The 17,004-nt window shown below is 39.3% G+C and overlaps 1 non-coding gene across 1 annotated transcript; it reads left to right on the forward strand.

Moving 5' to 3' along the window:
- Positions 1-5,063: 5,063 nt before the first annotated feature.
- On the forward strand, positions 5,064-5,145 carry trnas-uga (transfer RNA serine (anticodon UGA)). The gene has a single exon. It is a non-coding gene; the product is annotated as a tRNA-Ser (tRNA).
- Positions 5,146-17,004: the final 11,859 nt, after the last annotated feature.

The raw sequence follows: 17,004 nt of genomic DNA on the forward strand, positions 1-17,004 counted from the left end.
TCGTCTCTCATGTCACCCTGAACACAGAAACCCTCTCAGGGTTTGGATTTATGACTTTGTTGTGGTGATATTGTATAAACACACATCACAGGTAAGTAATGTGTTGCTTTAACCCTTCACCCCATTATACGCTCACACTTTACGTAAACACCGACCGCCACGGGGAAATAAAAAAAAAACTGTGCTGTTCAAGTGGACACGAGTCGGACTGTGATCCCGGAAAGCCCCCCGGTCACTCTCAGAAGTGTTTTGCAAGATTCCCCTGCAGCTGGATGAACCGCTGCTCGTCATTTATTCTAATGTGAATCAGCTGTGAGGAGTTTCCCTCACGTCTGATTTTGCTCTGCAGCGTCAACACATCATCAGGCATCTCATCCAGTGATTTCACTTTTCTGCACGTGTCAGTGAATTTAATTTTTGCTGTTTTTTAACTGAACTTGGACGGTGACGCCTCGATCAGTGGGAGCTACGACCCTCCATCAGCAGGATGACTGGCACCTGTGCCGGCTGCTGCTCGGTTATATAAGCAGGTGACGTCAATCGGTCCCTTCATGCGTGTTTGGTTGATTGTTTGATTCAGAGTTGTTGTTTCTTTTGCGTCTCATCCAGGGGTCGCGCCTCAATGATGTTACTGCTTCGCTTCATTTTGTAATTTTCCACTTTGTTAAATGATTCTTTAGTTAAAGGCCACAGATTGTCCAATGCTTGCCCTTCCCTTGAACCAAGGAACTTAAAGAAAAGTGTCAGTACGTCACTGAGTCTTGCTTTGGTTCCAGACTGTGATCGATTGCAGTCTCATCAGTAGAAATCAGTCAGACCTGCCTCGTTTGATCGCAACATTATCAGCCCTCAGTCAGTATGTTTAGTCATTATCTCACGTTTACTTGTTTGCTCTTATTTTCCAAAACAGCAGGATGATTTATGATTCATTTTCCAAATAAGAACAAATGTCCACAACTTTTCGAAATAAGAACAAACAAGCAAACATGAGGAAAAGCAAACACAAACAAAACAATAATGACGACAACATCAATTATAATCTTTTGCAGTTCATTTGTTGTTGTTGTTGTTGTTGTTGTGTGTTCTCAAGCATTAAAAAGTCTAATGAAACATCTTATAACACCAGAAACAGAAAAATTGGATTTTGATTATTTTCAATTTTATGCTTATTGTTTTTGCACAAACAACAAAACACCCTTGTTGCCTTTTACATTCTGTTATTTCATTTATGTCTCATGTGCAAATATACCAACAGATATATAAACGCATGCAGTCTATCCCGGCTGTCCATATCTTATTCTGTATAATATTTTATTATTATTATTGTTATGTACATTTTATTTACTAATTTACCATTTACCATGTCTGTGTTGGAGTCTCTGAGTATAACAGTTTCAGACGAGCATCCTTGTTCAAGTGACAATAAACATTTTGAATCTTGTCCATCACAGAAACCTTGAATATAATCATGTATATCGGAAATGTCTTTATATTTGAGTACAGCTTTCTGAATCTCTGTCCAGTGGTCCAAGTAGCTCCAATACTTTATAGTGTAATACTATGAATTCTAATGTTTTACAGTGGTTAGCCTCCTTATTGAGCTAAGTGTTTGTCCCGTGATATCTGCCCTTTCTCTATTCAAAGTGAAAGAAAGGAATTAGATGTCTCTGAAACAACATGGACTCCTTCTCCCTCACTGTAACCTCTCTCTGTCTGGATACAGATGTTGTGCTTCTGCACTTTGAACGAGAGCCTCTGGTTTCTTTCCCATACTTGATGTTCCTGGTGTCTTACAGATTGTGGCCTCAGGTGAAGGTTTCATGAGAGGGCAGCGGGGAAGATCCACATTCTTCTGACATCTTATGGACTCACATTAACCACGACACTTCATGAGGGCAAAGTTTTACAGAGACTGGAGAAGTCCTGATACCACTCCTTCTTCTTTGATGCACTTCAAATGTGTGTGTGTGTGTGTGTGTGTGTGTGTGTGTGTCTGTGTGTCTGTGTGTGTGTGTGTGTGTGTGTGTGTGTGTGTGTGTGTGTGTTAATGAAGGAGAAACAAACAGAAGGAGAGGAGGAGAGAGGGAGAGAGAAAAGAAAGGAAGTAAATGAGAAAAACAAGGAGGGCATGTTGGAGAGAAGAAAGAAAGAAAGAAAGAGGGGAAGTGAGAAGAGATGACATGAAGGATACAGAAATACAATCCATGGGAAAAGGGTAGAAAAAGACAAAATGATTTAAAGCAAGTGTTAGGGTGGGAATAAAGTGTGAGACAGAAAACAGGAGAAATTAAAATTATGTAGCACCTCTGTAAGAAACTGATTTGAACTGAATGCTAGTGTCAGCATGCTAACTGATCAAAATGACAAAAGCTAACATGTTCATGTTTACCATGATCAACATCTTAGTTTGGTCTGTTTACGCGCTAATATTTGCTAATTAGTACTAAAGGGAAAGTACAGGTGTAGCTGATCGGATGTCACTAGTCTTGCAGGTATTTTGGTGATGAAATGACTTTGCGAGATGAGAATTTGAGTGGCAAACTGGATGAGAAATCCTGACGAAGCTCCAACAACACTTGATCCTACATTTTCCCATAATACATTTCTCATGAGCTGGAAAACGTCCTCCTCTTAAACTCCCAACATAAAAGGACCAGCGGCGAAAGCCTGACTGTGCCTCTGTGTGAGAAGATTTACTCAAAAAGCGACACCTTAAGAGTCAGAAACTGCTGAAAGACAAAGCCTCGCTGTGATAAGGCAGGATTTATTTTTTATCCCACTCTTGCTAATATAGCAGCTTCTAGTTGAGAATATGTCTGACAAAAAGTTGCAAATGTTACTGGTGAAGAGGTGGCGGTGAAAAATAAGTCGTGGATACCACAGTTACAGGCTCGAGGGGCCTTTCCTTTCTTTTTCCGTTACTCTTCTTGTGCGCTATTTTGCTTGGCTGGACGGCCGATCAGAATGATATTCAAGATGCCCAGTTGGCCCAAAGCTACGAGACGAGAGGTAAAAGTGCAGGACGAACCAGGAAAACTAGAGACACAGACGCTCACAGGCAGCTCGTAGGCCGATGTCAGGGTCCTTAAAGGTCCAGTTTGTAGGAATTAAGGGGGTTTATGAGCAGAAACGGAAATTGATATTGATATTTGTGTTTTCATCAGTCCACCATGTTTCTACAGTAGCTCAAAGCGGACAAAACAAACACTGGTTCTAGAGAGGATCTTTCAAGGCCAAGCAGCTAGATGCCACTAAATCTCACGGACTGGCCCTTTAAGTTTACATAAAGAATAAATAAGTGTAAAAGTCAGTGCAGCGCCCCTTTAACAAGGCTGATGCCAATGGCGAAAATTTGAAAATGAATTTGAGAGAGAGAGAGAAGGTACGAGGAAGGCCTATAATGGGGTGAAAAACCATGTTGTAGAGGTATGTGTGTGTGTGTGTGTGTGCGTGTGTGTGTGTGTCCTCCTGCAGCAGAGCCCCATCAGTCAGGCCTTTTGGCAACAGAACAAACCGGGCAGAGTTACTTTTGTAGCGGGTGTTCCCCTCTCCTGCTCTCCGCAGCCTTTTACTGTCACACAGGGATCTAAATGATGAGGACACGCAGAACATGCAGATGTTTGCAATATCTCTCTAATATGAACTCTCTCATGCGGACGCACCTGGCTCTGATTTGCCGGAGATAGAGCATGTAGCGTGTGCACTTGACATCAGTTTTTATGTGTGCAGAAAGATACTTAAAGGAAAGAGAGGGGAGGAGGAGGAAGAGGAGGGAGGGGGTGTAAGTAAAAACAGAGCAACTGTCGCTCACATGCCCGACACAGAATGATAATCAGGGCCCGGGCTGCTTTTGTACATGAGCAGCTTTGGTTTTGGGTGACAGCGCTGGTAGTGTTGTTTTACAGTCAGTCTGCAGTTGGAAATAAAAACCAGACGAGGTGGGCTCGCCGGCCCAAATCAGTCCCCCCGGTAATTAAAAGTGCCTGCTGAGAGCTCTTTACTACACGCAGCCAGATCAGTGATCATCACTGGCCGATCACATCAAAAGGAAATGACACAGGACACAGGGCGGGCCATTAGTGAGTCGATTTCCCCAAAAAGATCACAGGCAGTCATTGGGCGGTTGATTACCTACAGATTGTCTGTTCTTTCTCCACCTCTCCACCCGCAGGGAGACAAACCGAAACACGCTTTTGTTTTAAAATCCTCATCTGTGGTAAAACGCCACAGAGGTAAAGCATTTAATGCCACAATGATTTGATTTGATGCATCATCAAATCTCACATTCTGCCCATATTTCAATTTTTTTTTTTTCATAACTTCTACCAAACAGCGGCCTCTGTGGCCACAAGTGGTAATTACAGGTCAGAGGCACAGTGACATATTCACAAATATTCTCTCAAAGATTGATATCGTGGAAAAGTATGATCATTTGTTTTCCAGTGGAAAGTTAGATGAGAAGTTTGACCACACTTGTGCCTGTGTAGGAAAAATGAAACTACCGCTAGTTAGCTTAGCGTAGCATTAAGACTGGAAGCAAGGAGGAAAAGGCAACTCAGTCACTGGAATAAATGTTTGTAATGTACGTTCCTGCAAATCCCAGATATTTTGAAACTTTTACATTTCTTTATGTTGACTTTTTAGATTTATGTTGTGGCAGTGTGCTGATGGTGTAGTTTCAATTCAACCCAGATCTTGTCTTGGCTTAAAACAAATGCTTTTGACACCATGAACACAGTTGGAGGTATCCAGAGGTCCTCTGAAAAGTATGCAGTGTTTTATACCTACAAATGTTTACATGCAATCTCAAACTGCTGTCTGTGGCACGACTGACACCACATGATGAAAATGCTCAAATACATGCTCCTGCATTCAAAACATTGCTCCAATAAAAATCCAAAAGTATCAGCATCAAATTTAAAATTACTCCTCTTGCAAAAAGACAAAGATAGGAATATGTCATTGACACATTAGAATAAATTACATTTTATTGTTGTAATTGTAGAAATAATTGAAACCACTTAAAGCAACATTATACCCAATAATGAAACCTTAGGCAGTAAGCTGTGATGGCCGAGTGGTTAAGGCGTTGGACTTGAAATCCAATGGGGTTTCCCTGCGCAGGTTCAAACCCTGCTCACAGCGATGTCTCACATTATCAAGGTGTGTTCATGACAAATGTGCTTATTGTAGGTCGCTTTGGACAACAGTGGCTGCTAAATGTAAATCTAATGAACCCTTGTGCTGATGGAAACTCTCCGAAACAACAGAAGGTCTAAAGCGTTGGCTTGATACAGCTCGTTCAGCGTAATCCAATAAAGCTGCTTTAAAATCAGCAGCTACAGTGAAGCTATTTAATTAAAAGGGTGTAAATAATGATTTTCTCAAACCAATTTGGCATATCTGGGCTTCTGGAAACTTGAATAAGGCAAGACAAGTGTGGAGCCTTTCTTGTCAGTTGTTTTTTAAATGTTTTAAAACAAGTCTCCATCTCCTTCAGTTGTTCAGGAGAACGCTGTAACACTGTTTTGCTCCGGAAAATTTAGTGGACTACAAAACTTTTCAGATTGGCATGAGAAAATGACTTTTGAATGAATTTACATTTTGGGTGAACTTGTCCTTTAATGCTCTGACTACTGTAGTTTAATTCAGAAGAATGCATCATATTCTTCAAACCAATCTTAACCTGCAGACTAACAACCATTAAATAAATGTAGAATATTTCCCTTTGAGATGCAGTAAAATACCTCAAAATTGCTTTTTAGTAGAGTAACTTTAAATGTGAGGAAATGTACTCAGTTACATTCCACTGGAACTGAGAAACCTTTGTCAGTTGATGAAGACCATGAGATATGGCTGACAGTTCTTAAAGAAACAGATAAGTGGATGTTGCTTTTCTTTTTGTTTTGTTGTTTGCATATTTATTAATTTAAATGTTTTGTCAAACTGTGATTTCCAAGGTCAAGAATGAACCTTTCCGGTAACAGGAGAATGTTTCCCTCCAAAATTTAGTGTAGTGAAGGAATCTTAAATTGTAAATGTCCTTGGTTACTTCCTAACATTTTTACCTTACTCAATAAACTTACAAACCATGAAACCTATAATGTTTATGATAGGTCTCACTCTCTCCGGCTCGTTCGTGGATCCTCCGAGGTGCTGAAGGCTGGACATTTTTTGGACACCTTGTTAAATGAGTTGCAGGTGCAATCAGCCAGACAAGTCCACTTTCAAAAACCTCGGCACAATCGCCCTCCTTACTGTAATTTATTCCCCTTAAAGAAAATGTGGGAGGGAGCGGCGTTCGGGCAGAGAGAGAGAGAGGGAGTCGAGTCTTTGGGTCAATAAAAATCAAAAAAGCAGTTATTGACTTTGAAGCCCTTTGCCGTTTGAGGGAAACCCAAAACCGGGCCGATTGTGGCGAGTCGCTCTGGTTGAGGCCGGAGAGGAAATGCAGTGTGACACTAACAGGCTGAAGGAGGAAGTGTTGATGGACTGAATTAAACAAGGAGGGGGGGTGGATGGAGGGGGCCGAGGGGGTGCTGGGTGGGTTTGTGGGGGCATGACACTAATGTTTTCCATTGACGAGACGGAAAAGCCCCGCTGCTATGCCACACACACACACACGGAGTCATAAATTCATGCATTTATTCACAGGGAAGCCGGAGCGGGGGCACTTTCCCATGCATACTTTAAGGAAAACATACACAAACATTTGGTTTAAACCGAAGCTTGAAGTCTGATTGAAAGCTGAAAGATCCGTCAAATCAACATTTACCGCAAAGTTTCCCAGAGCAGTTTGATTAAGGTCTAAAAAAAAAAAGACCATCGTTCACCCGGATTGAGAGAAAATAATGAAGATTGAAACATATTTCAGGCTACTGTGACTCGTAGGTACACAAGCTGTCTGTTTCCAATTATGGCTTTTAAGCAGTTTGAGGAAATGTGTGGTCACTTCAAGAGGAAAATATTTTACATGTCATGGATGTAATAGAGGAGCATTGTACTTTGTATAAAACTGCAGGATCTGGGTTTTATCTGCACGAAGAGAAAAAAAATGCAGCAGGGAAAACAAAGAAGTAGTAAAGTGGAGGGCGTGTTGACGGGAAGGGAGAGAACAGACACACAAACATGTTTGAAACGAGGATTTTCAAATTAAAGGATCTGGTTTCGGTGCATTTTTCTTACTGATTTGTTTTATTTAAAAGAAATTAAGTGACGGAAAAGATGTAAAAACGTGTACTTGTGCAGTGATGGAATGTAACTACTCAAGCTGATGAAGGTCAGTAGTGATTAAAAAGCGCTGTATTGTAGGCAAATGGACGTGTTTCACCTTCAGTTCTAACTAAATACACTGTAAAACTGGATTTAGTTTAAATTAAACTTTAAGTGCTCGTGTTTGCTCTAATCAGATGAAAAGTGCTGAACAATTATCATGTTCAGCACAGATTATTTAGCATGTTAAGTTTATTTAATGGAAGGCGAGCAGACTTCCCAGCATGCCTTGTTACATAAGAGTAAAAAAACTCTCCCGAGACTTGATGTTTATCTTTAAAACATTTCAATTTAAGTCATGTTTTTTTCTTTTTGTTCAATAATAAAGACGTCACTAACCATGATAAAGGTTTTTATTGAATTCAGCTTTGACCACATTTATTAATTAATTGTCTGGAAATTGGAAAAAAGGATTTTATTTATGACCACATTTCAGCACAAAATGACCATCAAAAGGTTGAATGACTGTACTGACATTTCAAGAGACCTTTCTATGAACTTGATTGGTAATCAAAGATATTATATTAGACAAATTATGTAATAAGGTGCAGGTACTGAAGGAACAAAGTAAATGTGATCACTGTCACTACACTTCAATATTCTGTGTCTTGAATTGAAAGAAAGACAAAAACCCAAATCCAGGCCAAACATTGTTTTAATTAAAACAATTTGCAGTCCTTGAGCGGAGGTTAATCTTTGAAACTGTTGAGGCTTAAATGGTTTAACTTTTCTCTTCACCTCGATTAGTCAAGAGTGTCCTGTCTTATAGGATTATTCAGACTCTTGAACCTACCATATTGAATTAATGTGACTTTTTCAGGAACCCTGTGATATTCAAGACAAAACTGATTTGTTCTTGTTTAACTCTCTATGTGGAGCTTTTAATTGGCCATTTTTACATGTGTTACCTACATTCGGACACTGAACATATGATATGTGATCCTGCTGTTGAGCTGATCAGAACCGACTCTCTTCTCACTCCTGAGGAAGGACAGAGTTCGGGGATCGTCCTGATCTTCTCTCGAGCTGTCGTGGAAGTTAAAGCAACAGGTGACCAAATGAAACGCACCGTTACCCTGAGTAAACTCTGGGGTTTGATCTGTGGTGCAAACACTTTGGACAATGAAAGTACACAACTCAACAAAAGATTAAACACAGGTCTAGTTGTTCTAACTATTACATATTACATCTTTAACTTTATACCTCGTGTTTTATTGTAAAACAGTATTCAGCCTGGAAGGCAGAGGAAGAATCTCAAAGGTTTTTAACTATGACAATAAACTCTGATGAGAATGAATGAGGACTAATCATTGAGCCACTCTGCATTAGTTATTGTCGTCAGCTTGATTCTCTTGCTATATTTATGAACAGGTGGTAGTTAACTGATTTTTTCCTTCTTTGTCTCTCTCAGTCGTTATCGGTGTGAGCACTGCGATTAAAGCGTGTTTAGATCTGTAAGCCACCTTTCATATGTGGATTTGGGAGCCACATGGTATGGGAGAGGTCAGCGTCTATGAGCATTAACACCAAGTCAGACAGACCTCCCACCACGCGTGCATTCATCTAATAAAGCAGGTTTACTTGAGGTCCTTCACTCTTCGGGCATTGATAAGGCTGTCAATCAGCTTCACTTCATTTCTGGAGGTCTGGCCGGCAGCAGCAGCATCGTTTCTGAGGCCACATCAGACAATCAGAAACAAAAGCATTATCAGAGATTTACAAGGTCAAATTGTTAAATCTTTTCTCCAGCCTCCACTCTTTTATGTTGTGGATTTGTTCACTGTTATTCTTTGCTTTAATTAACAGGATTAAAGTGAACTTTGATCAATATCATTAGACACAATGTCTTGTTGTCAAACCTCCGTTAATCCCTCCAAACTGTCGGATTGGATCACGTCTCCTGTTAAAACTTGACCGAAGTGGATTTCAGAAGTGGCCCGGAGTCACACGCTGAGGCTCTGCGGCCAAAAATGCAACGTGTCGAGGTGTTCTGAGATATTCTCGTTACTATGCCACCATGAAGAACGAACAGGAGTTGTTGTTTCTTGTGTTTGATTGTGAATTTGGATCCTGTCATTTATTCATTTTTACTGGATTGTTCCCATCTGCTCATTCATCCAGATAAAGATATATTGATGAAGAACTCAAGAATTGAAGTTTCACATACTGTCAAAGTTTTTGTATGAAGATTTGTCACTTTTTCCAGATGTGTTTTTGTTTTGGAGGTGAAATAAAAAGGGTCAACCCACCATCAAAAGTTATTCTATCATTCCCAAATACACAGACTAACAATGCCCGAATCTAAATATTCCAATTCTCTTGTCCCCCTTTTGGCAAAAACGATTGCCTCTCGTGTATTAACATAACATTCGAGTCACAAAGCAAATCATCAGATTTACGAAAGTGTACCCAAAACATACCCAGAGCAACATTTAAGATCACTTATCACTGCTCTGAAAGTATTTCCTGAATCCTAAAGCACTTTTCTAATCATTTAGAAATAAAAAAAAATGTTGTGTTTGCGTCACAATAAAAGTGATAAATGATATGCTCAAGTTATGTCTCCATTTCCAAAGCCAAAAGAAAACTTGTACCCAGCAACATCCGTGTCCAAGCTGAACTGGTCATCTACATTACTGTCACATGGCATTATGTTAGATTTTTTAAACAACCTAACCCTAACCTATGTGTTATAGAGGGTATGAACAAACATCATATTCAAGATTGAAGATTGAAGATTCAAGTTAATTCATCATCATACAAGCAGGATTTTAATGACAGTTGAGGTCCCTTTAAAAAAAAACACATCAATTAAATGGTAATTTTTGTTAAGCAGGGTTTGTTTTTTGTAAGATTGACATGACTCAGATTTAATGTCAGTACTGAGGAATGAATTGAATGACATTCAGTGGACCTTACTTGTCTTTGTAGTTTATAAAAAAAACATTATTGAAATGGTACATTTTGTTGAACAAGATTGTTCATAAAAATATTAACATGACATCAAATGTAATGTTGATACAGAGGCACAAATTAGGGTTAGTTTGCACCCAAACTTTGCAAAACAAAGATCAGAAAAGGCAAACAATTTAAGTAAGAGAGTAGATTTAGTAATTTTATTCAGTATATGCAAAACGAATTTATTACATTATTGTTGGGTTACTAGATCAAAACGCTTCTGTTGGTTGATTTCTATCCATTAATACAGAGTAAAATCAATATTGCAATACTGGTCAATTTTTAATCCAGTGTGTAGAAGTACCTGTATTTAGATTTTTAGATTTTTGGTTAAGAATCTTTACTTAAGGAAAGCCAGGAGACCAATCGCAATCTAGCAGTAATGTATGGCAAGTGAACTTTGAACGACGGGTCGGCCACCATCTCAAAGCCTCATAATTTGATGAGTTGGAAATGATATGGAAATCAACTTTTCTTACAAATAGCACCTTTAACTTGTTATTTCCAAGTGTAAGTTAAAAAATTAGGCACCAAATATTAGAAGGAATTGCGCCTTTTTTTCCATATCAAATTCCTACACTCAAATATTTGTGGCACTTTTAAACAGAAAATATGGACCTTTAATCATTGTTCACACTTTTACTGTACTTATTGTCTAGAGAATAACAACAGCTGGATATGACTTTGATTTTTTTATATGGAAGGGAAGCCCTGCGCTGTTTTTGTGTTAATGAAGTGTATTTTTTGCGGCTCGGTGAGTTTGAACAAAATGATCATCGTCGCCCCCTGACTGGATCAGAGCGATCTGCTGGCAGTGACCTCGGCTCCCCTCTTTCACCTTTAGGTGTTGATTGCTTTTAGAGCCCTAAGTCTAGATTGAAGCCTTTTCCCATGGAGATTAGACGATCTGGTTTAAAGCTGTTTCAACAGGTCGCTTGTGAGGGGTCAAAGGTCAATTACATAGTAGTGCCTAATGGTAGCAAATAACGTCAATCACCTTAAATGGACCAGCGGCGAGACTTGTGCCTGACTTTGGGCTGGAATGTGGAGAATCCAGAGGTTAAGCCGATGGCATGGAGCGGCTGACTGGACACAGACACACACACACACACTAACACACACACACACACACACACACACACACACACACACACTTCCACACAGCGTTCCTCGACTGCTGGCCGAGCTCACTCACCATCACCTTCCATACCAGGCTATCAATCTTGTAGTGACCTCATTCAATCTGAAAAACAACACACAGCCTGTAACTGGGGAGATCATGTGATCAAGAAGTGATCAACTCTACGGAAGCAAGGAACAGACAAAATTATACAGATTAAAACAAATATTCAGATCTAAAACTAGAAACACCAGAGTGTAGAAATACACTGTTACGAGTTCTTTATTGAAACATTTACTTTGAGTAATAATCTTTCAAATAATCTAAATTGTGATAGTGAATTAGAATTGTTGATGCAGTAATATTTGACTACTTTGATGTTGCAGCTGGTAAAACTGATGCTATTTTTTAAGTATACACTCAAAAAATGATTATACCTGAAACGGTGACTGAACATATTTTAATTCAATTTAAATTATCCATCTATTTCTATTAGGTATGAAATAGATGGACGTATGATCTATTACGAAGTTTATTATGTTTCTTTAATACTGAGTCAGATTAATGCTAACTCATATATAAATATTTTCTAAGAATTGATTAAAAGTGTGAATAATTATTTTCATCTGAATATGAATCAATTTTATTTAGATTGCACAAGATGAAATTGCCACCGAAAGTTTTAAACAATGTAAATCATAACTGATATTTTTCAAGAAAACTGTTTTAATGAAAATCTGCTTTATTCAGTTTTATAATAAGATAAACGTTTACTTGTATGACTCAAATCCTTGCTCCCCCTCTTTGCCCCCTCGCTGACGTGAAATCTTCGTCCCCCTGCAAGAAGAGTTTGTGAATGAGAACTCTGTTGGCACAAAACGCCTGCGTTCACATTTACGTGCATGATTTGCTGTCCCAGACTGACTTGTCTAATTGATGGCCTCGCCCGGGGCGCACAAACAAATGACGATGCTGTGTAACCGTGACAACAGGGATGACTCATACCCACAGCGAGCGCTCACCTGGCCCGATGTGCCATCTGGGCCAAATGTTGCTTTTCCTGTGCATTCATTAATGTTACAGTGGCAGTAAGTCACGCTGACACAGAGCGATGTGCTCATGAGGGTTTTTGTTTTCATGTAGAACTGATGAGGAATTCTAACTGGGTTTTAATTAAGTTTTAAATGATAATATTATCTTAATCATAGCAGATAGTACCCACTGATCAACACTGAACTGTAATTATGCTTGATTAAACCTAACATCAATCAAGTGTGTTTTGTACCATGGCCAACATCTCAGTTTTGCATGTTAGCCTGCTAACAGCTGCTAATGATGCCTTCAATTGCACTTGGAACTCTGGAAAAACTGACTCCGACATGGAAAATTACGATGGAACGGTCATCAAAGTCAGAAATGAGGGCAAGATTCACCAAAACACAACATCACTGCGTCATGGCAGCGCACACAGTGAACAACATCCTTCTACCTTCTCATCCCTTCATACTTTATGTAGTGTTTGTTTTGTGGAAGTTGTAGGAGTCACTGTGACCATCTGGTGCGAGTCTACTCCTCCGGCCTGTTTTCATGTGTGCTAATCTGTTAAATCAGCTGCTGTAGTTGCTTGTGAAGTCCACATATTTCAAAACAGTGCTTGCTGCGGGTGTCCAAGCATAATCAGCAGCTGTAGTAACACAAAGTACAGCTGAGGCTGATTTGAATTCTTTAGTTTTGGGAAGAAAAAAAAATACGATTCTGACTGGCTGGTTCACCAAAGCTATCGGTGAAGTTGATGAATTTTCTTAGGATTTAGCAGATTTTTTGGGGTAGTCCAACTTTTAACAAATAACTGCTCTTCTTTTATTTGCTCTTCTTTAAAGTTTGTTCCTAGAGAACTTCTGAAAACAACAGACACCGACCAAAGTGCTTCACCAGGAAATAAACACATAAAACAGGAACTTCCAAATGAAAACACAATAATTTTAGTAAAAGACAGGAACAGATTAAAATTTATAACAAACAGCATCAAACAAAATAACAGAAAGAGATGTCACAAGATACAACTAATGATGTTCAGATCCCGCCAGTCACCTGATCACCTGCCAGCACACCTGCACCTCATTTACCTTAATCAGCCTTTCTCTATACATACCTGCCCTCAAACACAAGTCCTTTGTTAGGCTGCTTGTTGTGTTACAGTGTGTTGTAGCTGGACTTGTTGGTCTGTCAGTTTGTAAGTCTGTACATCTTATTTTTTTGTACTCGACCTGCTCTGCCTTCATGTTCTGCTTTGGGTTCACACAACACTATCTTACATCTCTGACCTGGAACCACAGGAGGTTAAAAACTCAAAGTCTCACTTCTTCACCGTGATCCAACCTGAAGTCTGAACTGAAGCCTGCACCGCTCGGCCAGCTGCTCTCAGTAAACTTGACTTGACAGTTTTCTGGTTCAGGCTGGATGCTGGAGGGACTTTGACTGATGTCATGATTTCACCCGGTTACAAAATGACATCAGCTCCTTTGTCTTTGTGCGATGGATCGAACTGCTTGCTGGCATTTCTTACTGGGACACACGAATGGAACGGGGCCATCATTAACGTTATGAGTAACACCTGTGCTGGGTCGAAATGTCTGCTGGGGAAAAGATGCTTCGTTCAGAGTTCATGTTCAGAGCCGTTTGTTTAGCTGTTAACTTTATTAGTTAATATTTGGTCATCTCTTTTTTTTATCTGTCTTTATTGGTAATATCTATTTTATTATTTCATCTTTTGTGACATAAACATGAATCATAAATCATCTTTCCAGATGCTATTTATTCAGTTAAATGTGCAGTTTCATTGTATTCATTCTATTTTCAAACAAAAGCATCGACATTTAGTTTTAAAAACTCTAGGAAAGTCTAAATCTTTAGATATTTGAATCAACCTGTAAAATATCCTTTCAAGGGTTATTTTTTAAATTGTGGAATATATCTGTTGGAAGGTTTTCTAAAAGACAGAAAAAATACAGAATGGGTGACATTTGTGTCGTAAATCCAAGACTGGATTATATCAAATGAGCAGCAGGTAACTACTTTCTTCTCTGATTGTGTGTGCTTACGCTTGATTCATTAAAGATACTGAGAATAAAATTCTTGCTTGGGCAGGTTTTTATTAATCACATTTATAATTTACGCCCCTGTAACCTATAAATCTCAAATCTATAGATCTTAATTTTGATCAATCGTTGGATTTATGTGATGCTGTTTGAATACATTTGAATATAAAACTCCTGCAGGCTGATTCAACAGGGGGACCTACAGTAAATATGTCGCTGGGCTTCAACAGGTTTGTCTGGCCGTGCTTATTTGTCATCAAATGCTTCAGAAATAGCCACAGGATGACTTTGATTGATGAGATTAATAGATGAATGAATAGTTCCTATGCAACAACGCTGCAGACATATACAGTAAACCATCCTGCAGTGTGTCCCGGGTCACAGTGTCCCACACACATTGTTTGTATCTGCAGGGTTTTGTTTCCATGCCTCCCCTGGCCTGAAAGCTCCGCCGCAGGGAACAGCACACTGCAATCAGGCCTGGTTTATGGCAGCCAATCTGCCATTCACCGGAGACAAAGATTGATGACGCCTGTCCTGACTGACTGGCACTGAGAGCGAGATACCGCTGTCCGACATGCACCGCACACTCATAAATCTCCGTCCATCTGGTGGCAGACAAACAAGGAAATGTGTCCATAAATTCTTACTTTACTTGACAATTTGTTAAAGTTGGACAAGCGAAGAAGACACGCAGTACTCTGAACCACCTCAGACTGGTGGTGTTTAACCCAGACAGCTGGAAACTCCTGCACATCCTCGCAGGCTTCAGTCACGGTGCCCTTTTGACCCGCTGACCAGACTACTTACATTAACTGGACACAATGTATTCTCCCATGAAGGCAGCGTTAACCACCCTAGGCTCCCATTGACACTCAAACGGAAGTATTTTTACGGCCTCCAAGCACCACTGAACAAGTTTAAAGCAGCTTAATTGCAGCGTTGACCTGATTGGCAGCTACATGAATGTGTCTTGGTGGGGAAGAGGCCACAGACTGTTAACTGCAGCGAGGTGCTAAGAAGAAAAAAAAGGTTAATGAGCTGAACGCTGCACGGCCGGGCCAGCTTTCAAGTTGGGATTCATTTCTTTATACAGACTAGTAAATGTGACTTATGAGAAATGTACGGCGGCCCCTGAGGTGCACAAAACACAACAGCAATTCGGAAAACACACAAAAATGTTAACTGGTTTGCTGAGAGAGTGAAAGTCGCTGGTTCAAAGTTCACTGAATTTAGGTCATTAATGTCCGCACTGAAATTTTATAACTTCCTACACAGCACTGGCTGAGCTGAGCACAAATCCATCAAAATTTAAATCAGTTAAGTAGTTAAGTTTATTTACATTGCAGTATTGTTCCTAAAAGTTCTTCCCAACTATTAATCAAATCAATCTTAAAAGTCATATATGTAAGACAGGTTGGCCAAGTGTCTTTGACGAATTTGGAGTAAGACTCAAAAATCTACTTTTCTTACAAATAGGACCTTGAACTCACTGTTTGTTTGTTTTTTTATTTAAGGAGAAAAAACAGTTTGTCTGAGGCATGACTAATATATAAAATAAAATGAGTAGCTCTGACTTGATAGTTTCCACTTAAATTGTTGTGTTTCCAACAACAGAAAAAATAATCAGGGTTTTCTTTTACTTTGAATTTTACAATAAACACAAAGGATAGTTTTGACTCTGTGTCAATGCTTTTGTTGTTGTTGTTGTTTTTTTTATTACCGTTGGGTTATTTAGTCAGGCTAAAATATGGTATGGTTGTGAACTATTGTATAGTTGTTTGTGGTCATTAATTCTAACTAACTAACACTGAATGTTCAGACAGTTTTAATAGTCCAGTATGTAGAATTTAGGAAAATCCATTGGCAGAAATAAAATATGATATTCAAAGTTTGCTTTTCTCTTGTGTAATCAGATGAAATCAAGGTTTCGTCAACAGTACATTATGAAGAAAGATTTAATTCAAGTTTGGTTTTGTCCATCACAAACAAGAATGACCTTTTCTACTGCTGCGTTATTAGTTAGTTATTAGTTATTATTAGTTTGTCTAATTTGTTTTCACGTTGCTGCATCTTCTGGTTTGTATTTGTTTTACATTTTCCAAATGTGTTTTGTAAAATAATATGCTTTCATAAATATCATGTTTTCTAAAATGTTTGGTTTTCTAATTCATTAATTTGTTGTCAGAAACGTTTTGATATGTGTTTCATTTGGTGTTGTGTTTTGACCCTCAGGGCCCCTGTAGACTGCTAATAATGGCTGATTATCACGTTCATTCTCCTCCAGAGACATCATTTTAACAAGTGTTTTCTTCCAGAGTTTAAATACACCACCTGCGACTAACATCGCAAACTCCACACAACCAAACCATGAGATTCAAGCTCTTGTCTGGTACAGTAGTAACAGGAAATGAGGTAATGAGGGCCTCTCTGGGAGTGCACAGCATGGAGAGCGATGCACTGACCCGCGGCAACCCAGACAGGTCCACTGAACTTTAAAGGTGAATTGGATCAGGGCCCCTGCCCGGCCGCTCAGCCAAAAAGCTCCTGATGAGG

The sequence above is a fragment of the Sparus aurata genome, chromosome 3 (genome assembly GCF_900880675.1).
Source record: "Sparus aurata chromosome 3, fSpaAur1.1, whole genome shotgun sequence".
In the NCBI taxonomy this organism is placed as follows: Eukaryota; Metazoa; Chordata; class Actinopteri; order Spariformes; family Sparidae; genus Sparus; species Sparus aurata.